The sequence below is a fragment of the Achroia grisella genome, unplaced genomic scaffold (assembly GCF_030625045.1).
Source record: "Achroia grisella isolate CSIRO2021 unplaced genomic scaffold, CSIRO_AGI_Agris_v1 utg308, whole genome shotgun sequence".
In the NCBI taxonomy this organism is placed as follows: domain Eukaryota; kingdom Metazoa; phylum Arthropoda; class Insecta; order Lepidoptera; family Pyralidae; genus Achroia; species Achroia grisella.
The window spans coordinates 774,589-789,344 of NW_026712791.1; the positions used below are offsets into that span (position 1 = coordinate 774,589).

At 31.7% G+C, this 14,756-nt stretch overlaps 1 protein-coding gene across 1 annotated transcript in view; it reads left to right on the plus strand.

Annotated features, from left to right (window-relative positions):
• LOC131843414 (uncharacterized) overlaps window positions 1-14,756 on the plus strand; it is a 101,227-nt gene that overhangs the window by 27,932 nt on the left and 58,539 nt on the right. The gene's annotated exons all lie outside the window — the stretch shown is intronic.

Below are 14,756 nucleotides of genomic sequence, written 5' to 3' on the forward strand. Positions count from 1 at the left end.
CCAGAAACAATTAAGACGACCAGCACTATAAATCGAGTCGAGGAAGAAAAATGAATATATTTGAAATTAATCTAACACATACATATTTTGAATTTGGAATTATTATTATGAATATAGACCTATTAAGTTCATTAGTGATTTCATTTATTTAAAATATATATAAAATAAAATAAAATATTAATCATAGATACATATTTTAAATTTAAAAATAGTAGATAATAATATATATTGTAGGTAACTAGAAAGTTTATTATTAGTTATTGGTAATTTATATTATCTAATTTTATTTACTTCCTGTAGGCTAGTATAATTTGTCGATAACATGTCTGAATCACATTTTTCATTATGCAGTCATTGAAAGCCCAGACGCACCCGTCATGTCAACAGCCTAATATAGTCTGTTTGTCTGTATGCAGTTTACTTAGAATCTGAACTGCCGAATAATAAGTGCATTGTGTGACCATATAAGCCTCGCTCGGATTAGTGAGGAGAATACTTAACATCGACGTGAAATATTTGCAAATCAATTATTATTTTTATCGACGTTATAAACAATGTTATTAGTTATGAAATACTATTTGTTATCTTATTATTTAATTATCTTTAAGTTACTATAAAGTTTCCGTTTAATATTTCCACATATTTGGCTATAACCTAGTATTCATAGATGTTTATGATAACATGATTGTTTTTATGGATTAAAAATAAACTCTTATAACAATTTCAATGATAGAAAAACGAATCTGATGCGGCATCTTAATCTAACCAATAACGGTCTGTCGGATAACTATTATCAGAGGTCCTGATCGAGGTCAACGACTCCATGTGAGCATATCGACACATCGAAAGCGGCGTCGGGGCGGCGCGCGCCACGCACTTCCGACGCGACGGATTTGCCGGAATCGGCGCGGGCGCATCAAACGGACTTGCAAAATTCGGAGGCGCGCGCGTGAATCCATTTGAATATTTTTTTTCGTCGCCGCCATGAGAATGGCGGTTGCCAATGGACATCGATGCACTGTGAGTGCACACGAAACTTGTTATGTTTGGGCTTGGTGGTCTGGCGGTTTAGCATACTGCCATATTTCCTATGGTCGCGGGTTCGATTCTAACGCTATACAAACATTTGTATGATTGTTTGTAATAGTCTGGGTATTTACTTTGTATATTGAATGCACTTATATGTTTAAATATATTATTTTTTCAGCTGTATGTACCCAAACTACAATCTCGGCTTAGTTTAGTACTAGGCAGCGTTGTATGAATCATCCTGGGTTATTATTATTATTATCATAATCGTCTTGTGGACCGGTATCTCAGTAACAAACCCTAAGTATTTTTATGGCTCATAATCTCAGGATGTAAACATGGCACATTATAATGATATCTTCTTATTAAGAAGAAATTGAAGCAAATATTATGTGGAGCGCACAAAAAGGCACAATTTAATTACAAAACAATGTCGTCTCTCGTTATCTTTTTTCTCGGATTCAGTGCACCGAAATTTGCCAAGTCTGAGCCCACACGGGTTTTCTTGTTACCGACCTCTCACGTTTTTGAGTAGCCGTAATATTTAAATTGCCGGCATAGCTCCCGCAGGCATACCTTGCATGGGAATGCACGCCGGCGGTGGTCAAAACTCGCTTTTACCGAATACGTTACGTGGTTGCCAAACGCATCAGCACTAACGTTTCCTTTCTCGTCTAACGCGAGGGTAATGAACGAAGCAGACAAAGGGACGGAACATGCAAAGCTTGGGTACATTTTGCTGGACATCGTTATGTCAGCAAACGCATCCCGCCTAAAATTTTGCATGGATGCGGCGCGCATGTAAAAATGTAGTGTATGGTGTCGCGCGGCCGCCGGCCGCGGCGCGGCGTAGCCCCATCACGTACTCGACATTACCTGTCGATGCATATTAATCGAGGAGGAAGTTTTGTCAACAATATCTAATGTGCTCCGCGAAACGTCCGCGGTCTCATTGATAACTTTTTTGTTCATATCATGTTTCCAAAGTTCCTTTTATGCGGCAGACGGCGCCTTATTCATAATTGCAACATTGCATAATTTATGACACATCTATCAAAACAATGGTTTGACTGTTCACCGGTTGTAATATTCTATGATAACTCTATTCGGTCATAAGTGGTTTAACTGGGTTATTCCATTTAAATCGTGTACTACTTGAGTATTAATGAGTGATAATCACGATGGTAAATAATCTTCTAGTCGATTATGAACAGGTTTATTCTCGAGTGTAATAATAGTGTAACTTTATAGGGTTAGGTAAGTACCTACATTGATTCGCGGAGTGCTATTAATCGGTTAAAATTCTAGTCTTGCTCATAATAGTTCGCTGCTCTTCTATGAATTAGTTCGTTCGCTAAAATATATTAAAAATACTATACTTTCTAGGTTCTAGTACTATTATAGTATTTTTAGGCTGCAAATATGCGATATTTTTAGGAAATAACAAAGTAAATAAGTATAATACCATTTCTTTTACATAGACTATATTGTACGTAGTAGTTTATCAAATATATTAATGAACTGAAGAGCGAGGGATCTGAGCTAGATCGCGTATTTTGTAGCATTCTTTAGAACTAGTTTGTTTAGGAACGGCAGAAAACTACAAAATTCAGTGAAATTAATTACATCATTATTTAAAACACAGTGGTTTTGTAGTACCTACTTAGTTGTTGTAGATTGTAATTAGATATGTAATTATGTATTATATGCAATTTGTGATTAAAAATAGGTGCTTGATAATAATCACGTACATCGTTGCGTGTTTCATGAATGTAATTGATAATTCAAAGTATTATACACAATTTATAATAGGTACGATTATTTGAACCTGCAGTGAGAAGAGAGGAAGTAATGAGGGAGGGAGCTAATGGTCAGCCGGCCGCCATCTCCCGGACTAACCCAGTTTTCACCGCTGGAGATTCGGCAATACAAATTTATACATGAAGATTTTTTTGTGTTGGTCACATTGGAGATTTTGATCATTCGGTCTAAGTCGGAGTAACCAACCAGTAAGGTATTACGTTATATCATCTATTAATTAACATTAGTCATCATCACCATCATCAACAACCAGTTTTTGCTCATCATTATTTGCTTCTTCCTTATGCATGAGAGCATTTGGGATCGACGTAATCAACCTGATTTTACTACGATAGTAAAATAGTTTAGTCTTGTTTATTAACATTCCGATCGCCAACGTTTTCAATAAGTTACGGTGACAATAGTTTATAGTTTAGGCGACAATAGATTGACATTCAACCAATTTCGTTCGTGACAAGCCAGCATTTTTTATGTTATTTCTTTAATCTATCATTTTGAGCGAGGAAGTATGCTATGGTTTGCGAAGGTAGTTTGGATAACTACCATATTCTTATTTTTGTATTATGTATGTAGTCTTACTAATATTATAGTGTGAATTTGGATGGATAGATAGATGCTTAACTCTCGAAAGTAACACTATCACACAAAAACTTTTGAAAGGATTTTAATGAAACTTCCCAAATATAGCTTATAGATCAGAATAACACATAGGCTATCATTTTCTGGCGAGTGAAACCGCGGGTATAGCTACTTATCCATAATCGAAAGCTTCGTATTGTTAGTCTTTAATAAAATGTTGGTGCTGTTTATCGATACTACAGATGGTGGTCGTTTTATTTATGTAGATTGGTAAATCAGCCTATGGTTGCCCGAAACACTAGGTGTTTACGAGCGCGTTACCGATTCTCAAGAACCCTCAATATACTTAACTATGTTGAAATTCCTCGGCTGGTACATAATTTCAAAATATGAAAGTGCGGTTTCAGAGAATTGGTGTAAAAATATGGATTTACTCTCATTATTACAGTATTTGATTTGTATTATATTATATGTAGACGACATAAAAAGTATTATATAATTTCAAGAGTTCGTAATTTAAGCCATTCGCTGATTCAATGAATTCTTTTAAAAACATTGAAATAAATGCGTGCCTTTTGTACAAATACCGCGCTAGATAAGGCACGTTAGGGATTATCCGACCAGTAAGATATGGATAAGGTAACCTCGATAATACTTTAATTACTCGCATTATTATCGGCTTGGGTTATGGATTACCGTGATTATGGCACAGATTTATTATTTTGTTATCGCGGTTTATTGTCGGAATGCATTTATTCAAAGAGATTGTGGGATTAGTTTTTATTTTTGGTACTGTATATTTTCTTGAATACGTCAAATGATTAGAGGTTTATTAATCGTATTAATATTTGATTAAAATGAATTATTACACGAAATTATCGAAGGATTTTGTTATCTTCATATTTGGACTGAGGTATCGGTTATCCTATTTATGTTTCTTTGTATTTGTTATTCTTTGCGATAGTTTCGGTTATGTAACAGGAACATTATACTATACGACAATTTTGAAATAGATTTATACTTTATACTTATTATTAAAATGTTATTGAAGTCACGAGCCAATAAGTTACTTATCTAAGTTGTAAATATACAAAATATGACTTGGATTTTTCCGCAACTTTGTTGCGGAAAAAATGAATTTCATAAATTTAATGAATCAGGTAATGTATGAATGATAAATTGTGAATACTATATTTCCAACTAGCTACAAGTTCAAATGATCAAATGATCCCATTTTAACAATTTTATATTATTAGTAAAATCTTTAATTGACATATTAATTATTATAAATATCATATACATATAATTAGGTACCTAAACGTATTCTTTATTGACGCACAATATAAATTAGCTTATTTAACTAAATTTACATGAAACAGCTATTACGTGCAACTGTCGAACTAAAAATATGTATTGTAACGGTAAATTTTGAACTGAACCAAATCACATGTACATGTGTATGTACGTACAAGTACATGTAGCAATAACAGAGCTCTCTGAGCGATCACACTGATTGCTCACATGTTAGCGAAAGCCGAACAAATTAAGTTAGCACATTGAAGACTAACCATTTGTTTCCAATTTGTGGGCCGTTCGACAGTATGCCCTCTTATGTTGATCCCGTCCAAAAATAGTGCAAATGACACTAATTACGACATTGTAGCGGGTCCGTGTTAATGGAATGTTCATACTTCTCTTGGAATTAACCGAAAATCGTATTTACACCTTAGTAGGTACGTATCTATCCATGTGTAACAGGGAAAACGTGTTAATAAATGAGAAAATGTTTTAATGGATTATTTTAGAAATGTTCAGCATTCATTCCATTAAGATTTAAATTATGTATAATATTTTTATATAGATATAAATTGATATGTCATACTCTTATATATATATTTCATTGATGCTAATGAAATGGTGCGGTGTACCTGACTGCGCTAACGGTTTGCGCTGGGGAGGAACCAGTGTAGGATGATAAAATGAACATGAGGTCAGGTCAGTTTGCCCATCGTGATTAAATAACCAGGAATTAATCACGATGATTTCCAAGGGGAGGTCGATCTAACGTGGTACATTGCTAGCGATGGGTTTATTAGAGAACATTACTAACAATACCCTTCCCCCCCATATCATACATATTGTCTGGAGTATGAAATTATTAACCTGTCATAGATTATTTTTTATAAAATTGGTATAATGAACTAGCTTACGCAACGGCCCTGGCTAAGCTTACGGCCCAACTGAGTTTTAACTTGGTCTCTACGAGTTTCTTGTACACATAAAATATCGCATTGCATTTTTCTGCAAGGAGAATGGATTTGTTTTGTGAGAATTCCTCAATGTTAATTGAGATCGCGATTTAGTTTTCTATTGTGATGGAGATTTTTTTTTCTGGACGATAATGAACTGCTGGAACCGCCTGCGCTAACGATCTATGCTGGCGGGGCATCAATGGAACATGATAAGATGAGCATAAGGTCAGGTCAGGTCAGTTAGTTCATCGTGGTAAATTTACCATTAATTTATACTGGGGGAACCTCGTGGAGGTCAATCTTATATGGTACATTGCTAGCAATTGGGTCAACAGACTGTAAACTAGGTGGGAAGGGGATTGTCAGTAGTGGACCTATTACTCTTCCCTCCTGGTGAGAGGTCAGTCTAGACACTGCGTTACTATGTCTAGGTGCGCCGTGTGGAGCCTCCTATTTGGTTCACCCAATATGGTTTGATATATATATATATATATATATATATTTAGGTAAGTATAGATTTGATATACACATATTAGGTATGTATACTTACAGTTCAACCCGTCGTACATAAAGATTACTTATTATTATATATAATAATAAGTAATTTTAATTTTTTAAATAATTGCAAGTAGTAATATACTCGTTATTTATTTATTTCAAGTAAATAATTGATATTGCCACGACATATGTACATCGTTAGTGGTATCATTGCAATTTTTTTTGTATTATATAGGTTATATTGTGTATGTATAGGTATCTATATAATATAATAATTGGTAAACATATCAAATAAATGAATTGGATATAACTACCTTTGATTTATTATCAATCAAGGCCAAAAATGATTATATTTATAACGATTTCCGATTTAATACAAATATTTATTTGAATATATGTAGCGTGAGAACGACAAATTGATCGGTTAATATGTGGTTAGTTATATATGCCATTGATAACTGGTGTGTATTTAAACAAGTTGTATATATACATACAATATATATCTATTTAATAAATAGTATGTACTTTATAATTTAAATAATGAAAACTATTAAAATTTTAATAGATTTTAAAAAAGATTAATTTAATTACCTGTGTTTTTCATATAAGCGTCTAGGCCTGTTACGCATTATCTTCACCAACGGTTTTACCAACTGTGTATATAAATTGTGTAATATTAGATGACGACTTAGTGGTTATGAGGTTACAGAGATATCAAAACAGAACATATACGGGATGCAGGAATGATACAAATCCTTAAATCGACGCCGCTAAGCAAACCACGGATAAGGGCACGTCTCGCTCCCTATATGGATTAAGGTGTTAGACGAGGCTCCTGGCTCAGTAGTCAGTGTAAACATGCCCTTAGGGCGTTTGTCCGATTATGCCGTTCGTGTAGATTTTGCCTGGAGCTGAATTATGTAACGTTGCTAGTAGTAATTCTCATTTAAAAAATACTTGCAAATAGGTACAATTTAGCTTGCATCTGTAAAATGGAATTTTATAGAATGTTATTCAGACTACTACTGGCAATGTTTTCTAATAAAGAATGTGTGAAATTAGGTACCTAATAAAAAGAAATGCGCCATTTCTAATATAGACCGTACTTATTTTCTTAATAGAATTAATTCGAATGATGCATTCGAATGACATTCAAATTTTTCCAATTAAATCAGTCACCATTATATTTTAATTTACATAATTTTAATTACAAGTTCAATTGTACGAAATACATAAAGATATTAACACTTAATTAAGGATTGTGATAAAAATACTGTAAAACATTCAGTGATCATATTATAATTCCAGTATATTCTATATACGTTATCAGACGTTTCATTAAACTGTAGTATTCCGTAGAAATGTTTACATTACGTTGTGATGTAACGTATTTAATAATTTCAACACAATTTTAAGAGTATTATTGATCAGTTTATTGCAAAACAATTTGATTTATGATCCATGAGTTTCCACTATCGTGACCTCACATTAAAAATTGGAGACCTTTATCCGATAATCGGGCACATAAAGTCTTGTGATCTGATTCTATAAACATGGAGAGGTCACGGCTCGCTACACTAATGACGGAACTGAGTCAATAGTTGTGATAAAAATCATACATTAACTGACAAAATCTGTGTCTTGTGGTAAATAAATAATTAGATTTACGTATTTATGACATACTTGTGTGACGACCACACACTGTGGAGAGTCTGGAAATTAGTAAAGTACCAATTTGTTCAGTTATATTTGGTAATGCAGATTATTTATTTCTTACTAGCGGATCCGACACATTGTCTTGTCTTAGTGAAAGTGCAAACTACCAAACAAAAGAATTTAAAATAATCGCTAAATTTCGAAAATGTACCAATTTTCTTAATTAAAATATAAAAATTAAAGAAATAAATACATATGTACACGTATGCTGTATTGATTATAATTAGTACAACACATTGTTCATTAAGTACTTATGAGGTAAATTAAATACTATTAAAGTTTCTTTACAATGCTCACCAAATTATATGGTTAAATTGGTTAAACTATCAAATTTAATCTAAGCTTTTATTTGTGAAAATAAAATTTGTATAAAGCAATTATTTGCAAAAATTGCTTGAAATCTTTTTCCAATTGAAATTTTCACAGTGATTATAATTGTAATTGTAATATATTTTTTTTTTATAGAAAATTGATTACATTTATAAATGACAATAATACATAATATATTTACATAAATACTAAAGTAAAGACCATTTAAAGGTATAAAGGTCTTATTATTATTAACATGTACTTTTAAGCTAACTACATTGAGTAGGTAGTACATACTCCTTTATTCATGGATACATCTTTAACAATAATCGAACTCTTATCTCTAATATGCATGTCAATTTATCTATTTTTAAATGAACTGTTGTTGTTTTTGAACGTTTAGTTTAATGATCTCTCCATAACATTGTTTCGAGATCATAGAATTCGTCATAATTTATTCATCATCGTCATTAAATCATGGACAGCACGGACATTTTTATGATGTGAATGGAATTGAGTTACTTCAGAAATTAAATTCTTCAATTGGAGTTGACATAGTGTTTCCACTATTAAGTGGAACAATAAATTTTAATATCGGTTTGCAGTATGTCTATATATATATATATATATAACTCAAAGGTGACTGACGTAGTGATCTATCAACGCACAGCCCAAATCACTGGACGGATCGGGCTGAAATTTGGCATGCAGGTAGATGTTATGACGTAGGCATCCGCTAAGAAAGGATTTTGATTAATTATACCCCCAAAGGGATAAAATAGGGAATGAAAGCTTATATGAAACTTTGTCAATTTTACATACATACATGACATAGGCAACCCCTAAGAAAGGATTTTGATAAATTCCATCCCTAAGGGGATAAATTAACGTGAGTGAAGCCGCGGTAAAAAGTTAGTTTATAATAAATCGCAATAGTACCTGTTTCTAATAGTTAGAAAAGTTTCTTATATCTATTATAATTATTCACAGCAGATTTTATATATTAACATAATTAAATAATGCGTTGTCTAACAAAATTTTATTGGCGTCAAATATATTTGCGATGAAGACTTAAATAGAATTTTATTTCATATTAGTTTTCATTCTGATAATAAGCATGTTTATTACAAATTACTAGGTTGATATTCTCGATAAATTTTATCAAGATATTCTATATGATTGCTAATGTTTATAAATTCTAATTTATCAGTGATATAAATAGCAATTATTTCATTGCCTATTGTACAACATGAAAACTATGAAAATATTGTTATATTCTTTGATGAAATGCCATAGATCTACGAATTCTTATCAAATAATATTTAAAAATGTGTTCAACCAAGAAATTTTATTTTTATTTTAGATATGTTATGAAATCACTGTTTTCTAGGCATTAGACTTATTACCTAGATAAACTTGAAAAGCCAAACGTCAAACGTTATCAAAATACATATTTTCATAATTCGTTTGTTAAATAATATGATTATATGCATGTGTGTATTCAAAAACTAAATAGTATAGAAACGTTTATTATATTTTATACTGCAGTATTACAACTTACAAGTTGAAGTGTTAAAGAATATTTTTATGCCGTTCAGAGTGTAGATGAAATTTCGTATAGAAAACATACGCATAATAAGTTTTATATACATATTTTTTAACCCTTCATCATGCAAAGCTAATAGAAAGTATTATAAAGCTTTAAGAATAAAATTCTAAAACTGTATTAGTTATTAAATATTATAAACAAAATATCTGACTATATTTTGTTAAAATATATTTGGAAAAACCTGTGTATTAGGTACGACGCTTCTTGACAGCTCAAGAATTAAGAGATAAGCCCTCGTGATGAACAAATAAAGACGTTTCTAAATGTTATCTCAAATAAATATAGCGGAGCATACATTAATCACGGCTCAGTACGATAGAAAACATCATTAATACCAAAACAAATGTTACTATCTGGCAGTTTAGGTGCTTGTTTGTCTGTCACCATTACGCGTAGCCTCTGTATTCGATGAAGAGATTAGTATGAATGATAATGTTTTACGGGTATAGTAACTAAAAAGAAAATATTAGTTACTTTATATTATATACTACATACATAACTGTAGATAATTCATATAGGTACCTAGTGCAATCTAGCTATATTGCATTATCCGGGCATCGAATTTGCCACCATTGGTAGTTGAGGCAGTAGCTAACTATCGCAGTAAAATAAAAATACATTCTATGGTGATAAGAAGATATAAAGAAATAATAACCAAGCAAATATGAGTCGAAGTTGCTTACGTAAAGTTCAGGACAAATAATGAAATTTTATATTTTGAATCGACAGCCTAAATCATTAAAAATATATTTTTAATATCAGATAGTCATAAGTACAAAGACATTTATGTCTATTTAATATTATCAGAAACTAATCTAAACTATACCCTAAATGTTAATTAATCTTAATTTTTAAATTTGGAATACATATATTTTAAATAGCTTTTAAATTTGGAACGCGAGTAGACGTCAAATGTACTTATGTAAATTATAATGTCATAATAGTGTGATCTAAATTGAATGATATACACATATTATTTAACTTTATACGTCCATTCATGTAAATAGTTCCCACATTCTAATTATAAATTAAATATTACTACGGAAGTGTATTAATATTTATCAATGAACGCTAGATAAATGCGGTGTACGCGTATTATCTGGTGTCACTAATAAATGTGAGTTTTAATACAAAATGCGTATTGCGTATACATGCATACATAGACATATTTGTGATAAGTAAGTAGGTAGAATAAATGTACTACATTAAACACATGTGTAGCGGGTAATACTTAATGATGGGTCAGTTTTTTATAAAGTATTATCGTATTTGTGACTGTGAAGTAATTTGTGAAGGTGACGGCAAATCATGTCGATTGAATCATCAAAATCAGTTCATATTGTCAAACATATCAAAATAAACGAATAATATACACATTCAACATATAGATTTAAATTAAAATTTACTATATTTACAAATAAAAGCATGTATACAATTATTTATATTCTGAATAGCAATCGAATCCAGTTCCCACTGGGAGGTGTTAAACCGATATGTTACTATGATTGTCATAGAAATAGTTATTTGCCACCATCGTAGCATAAAAAAAGAAGTCGTACACAAAATATATTGCATACAAAACATTTAAAACAAGAGTAAGCTTGTTGGAAGCTCTGCAATCGAAACAATTTATGTTTACATATGCATTGCAACTGAAAAACCCCAAACACCTTAGTAAATACAAATCGCTCAAAACAAATTGTAAGTTCGGCGAACACGATCGTTGTAATTGTGGTACGTGCTAGCTGTGATTGCAGCAAGAGTTAACACATAATACATTACAGTTTGTGTCACAACACAATCAGGTTCGGAGGACGAATCAGGCGTCGGAGCGTAATCTGGGTTAACAGGGGTCAAACGGCATCACAAATTCCAATACGATATTAGACGTATCTGTGGCGCGAATCAACGATTCTATGGGTAGCAAGCTATATTGGCTGTTGGCGCACTTGCGTTTGATTGATTTGCCTAAAACCTCGATTTTCAGTTAACGCTGTTTCTATTCGAAAATCGAACTAACGACGATGAAGATTTGTTATTTATTTGAATCATAAAACAACTTGTATGTTGTATTTTGAAGGGAAATCTAGATAAAAAATATAATTAAATATTTATGGTAAAATAGACTCTACAATATTAAGCATAGTCCAAAAGAATATGTTTTATTATATGTCGTTTTTTGAATTATGCGTATAATTTGGTAGCTATATGTCATTTTTTATCATATTGGCTGCCCTTTGGTCCCCGTTGCCAATAAGTATTTATTTAAAAAAAATGTTTTTATAATTCAATTGTTATCTAAATACAGGGATATCTTCGCCAACTTTGGTCTTGGTGAATGACTTGACTTAATTTTACGAACTTACCCAATACTTGTTTAGTTAACGTCGCACCATCCCTATTTTTTCTATATTTTATGTAATCACTGTCAATTTCTATAAATATTAATTTAATGTACAGCACTAACCTTATTAAAAGACGATTCGTGGCGAGATTCGCCATTGTGCGGTCAACTCGTGTAGTAACAATGTTCAATGAATGTAATCAGTGTAGCTCATGAGCAGTTTGTGTCGACTGACGCAACTGCCCAAGTGTCCAATTTGAATCTCGACTCTTCTTAAGTGGTTCGACTTGTCTTAGATCAAAACATATCAAAGTTTATTCCACTCATTCCGAGTCCTCACTATTGGTTGAACATTAAAAAATCCACTTACAAATTTACTAGATATATACTGGTATTCTATATCTGTCATATCTAGGATTGTCTTCTTATTATTTCCTATATTTAAGCTTGCATAATTTCATACCAGCTTCTGTATTTAAAACCCAATAATCCGCCACAAATTAAATTTCCTTGTACCACCATAATATAAATTGCAATCTACTGGGTAGAAGAGGATTGTTAGTAATGTGCACATTGCTAGCAATGTGTCGGGTTGACCTCCACCTGCAAACTATTAATGAATTCATGGTGACTTTACCGCGGTAAGCTAATTCTGACTTGATCTTATGTCTATCTTGCCATCCTCCACTGGAGCTCCGGCAGCATGAACTGCTGTCTTAGACTGGTGCGCCATTCCATTATCATCCATAAATATCATATAAAAATACGCAATCAACTTCCAACTGAAGTATATCAAAATCTACTTCAAACTTTAAGGAAAATAGCATTTACCGACCTAAAAGGCCGATGTTCTAGTAGGATCTAAAAAGTTACAGATGCTCATCAGTGGCGAAAATCACTTACTATCAGATAAACCATACACTCGTTTGCACGCTATATCTGAACATACAAAAATTAAAAATTATTCTATTGCTGAAACAATTGTATATCTTAATATTCTCTATACATTGGCTCGTTCATGTATCTGGCAATAACATACCTATTGTTGCCACGTTTTTCCCATGTGGAAATACGATATCTCTTATATGGGATGTGTTAAAGCGTTAAAATTTGGCACATGATTTACGAAAAGTTTATTTCGGAATAGTCTCAGTAAACAAACTTACATTTGTTCTCCAAATTCAAATTGGTATTATTTTACGTTCAAATAAGAACTATATTTAGCCATATGTCTATTTTGAATAGATTAACATTCTACATAGAATTGATGTTTTGTCGTTGTCGTTTGCTCGAGTTTGTTGTTAAGTGAAATAAAAATACTACTTAGTTTTATTTTTAGTAACTACTTCGTAGTGTCGTAGAAGTGTTAATGAAAAAGATCGAACCTTAATAGGTATTGTATCGAGATGTGGTGTGGAGTTATGTCTTGTCATGATTTTCATTACGTTATCATTATTTATCAATTAACGGAAAATAAAACTGACAACCTATTCTTTTTTATACATATTATAAGAAAATTTAGTCACGTTTAGTCAGTTCGAGATAATTTTAAAAACTACTCGATGGATTATTTTTTGATTTTTATTTGATTTAATTTTAAAGAAACATTTAGGTTTATAATTTTCTCACTATAAATTTCTGTAGCTAATGAGACATCAATATGATGTCTCAGTGGTCTTGAAATTGTATATAGTTTTTCTTATTTGATGACTAACCCGCCTCAAACGGAAACAGATACAATCTCTTCTTGACGATTTTTCGCACAATAATATACATACATTATAAATAGAAACCTCCTGAAAAAGAAACTCTGAATTGAAATCGTATCTAAATCCGTTGCGTGTCGTAGAAAAAGTAGCGAAGAAACAGAAACTTTATACTATTTAAAAATGCCTCCGACTTGTCCTTTGCCTTAAAAGGAAACTAAAATGTAGTTGCTCATGGAATAAAATTAAAAAGAAATCTCTGATCCATAAATGTAATGATAAAAATAAGTTACAGTTACGTTACAAAAATATGTGAAAATGAACGGTACGAGTTTGTGCAACTATTTATATATTAGTCGCACGTTTGGTCGATGCATATCGCCTGGTGCATACAAAATATTATATGCAAGTGTACCGACATGTTATAGAGTAAGGGACCTTCCACACTTATACGAATTCACTATAACACCACACTATATTAAATAGGAATAAATAAATAAAATATATTAATATTAATATAGATAGGTACCTATATTATTATTAGTTTATTACATATTGTGATAGTTCTTGTTTATCGATCATTAAAAAACTACTGACTAAGCATTGAAATATTCTTATATAAATATAAAATATAAACGTAGGTAAGTAATTATATAAATATAATACTTACCTACGTTTAGATAATAATAGATTTTATATAAATACAAATAAAATTAATTTGAGAAGGCAGCTTTGTTATTCTAATTTGATAGATACTTTCGCACCGTATCACCTACTATCTGCTATTGTAGCGACTAAGTGTCAAGATACCTTAATTCATTAAAGTGCTGAACTTGGTGCCACGGGATTTTGTTTTACTGACTCCCATGAATTACGTGGATCAATTCGCAATA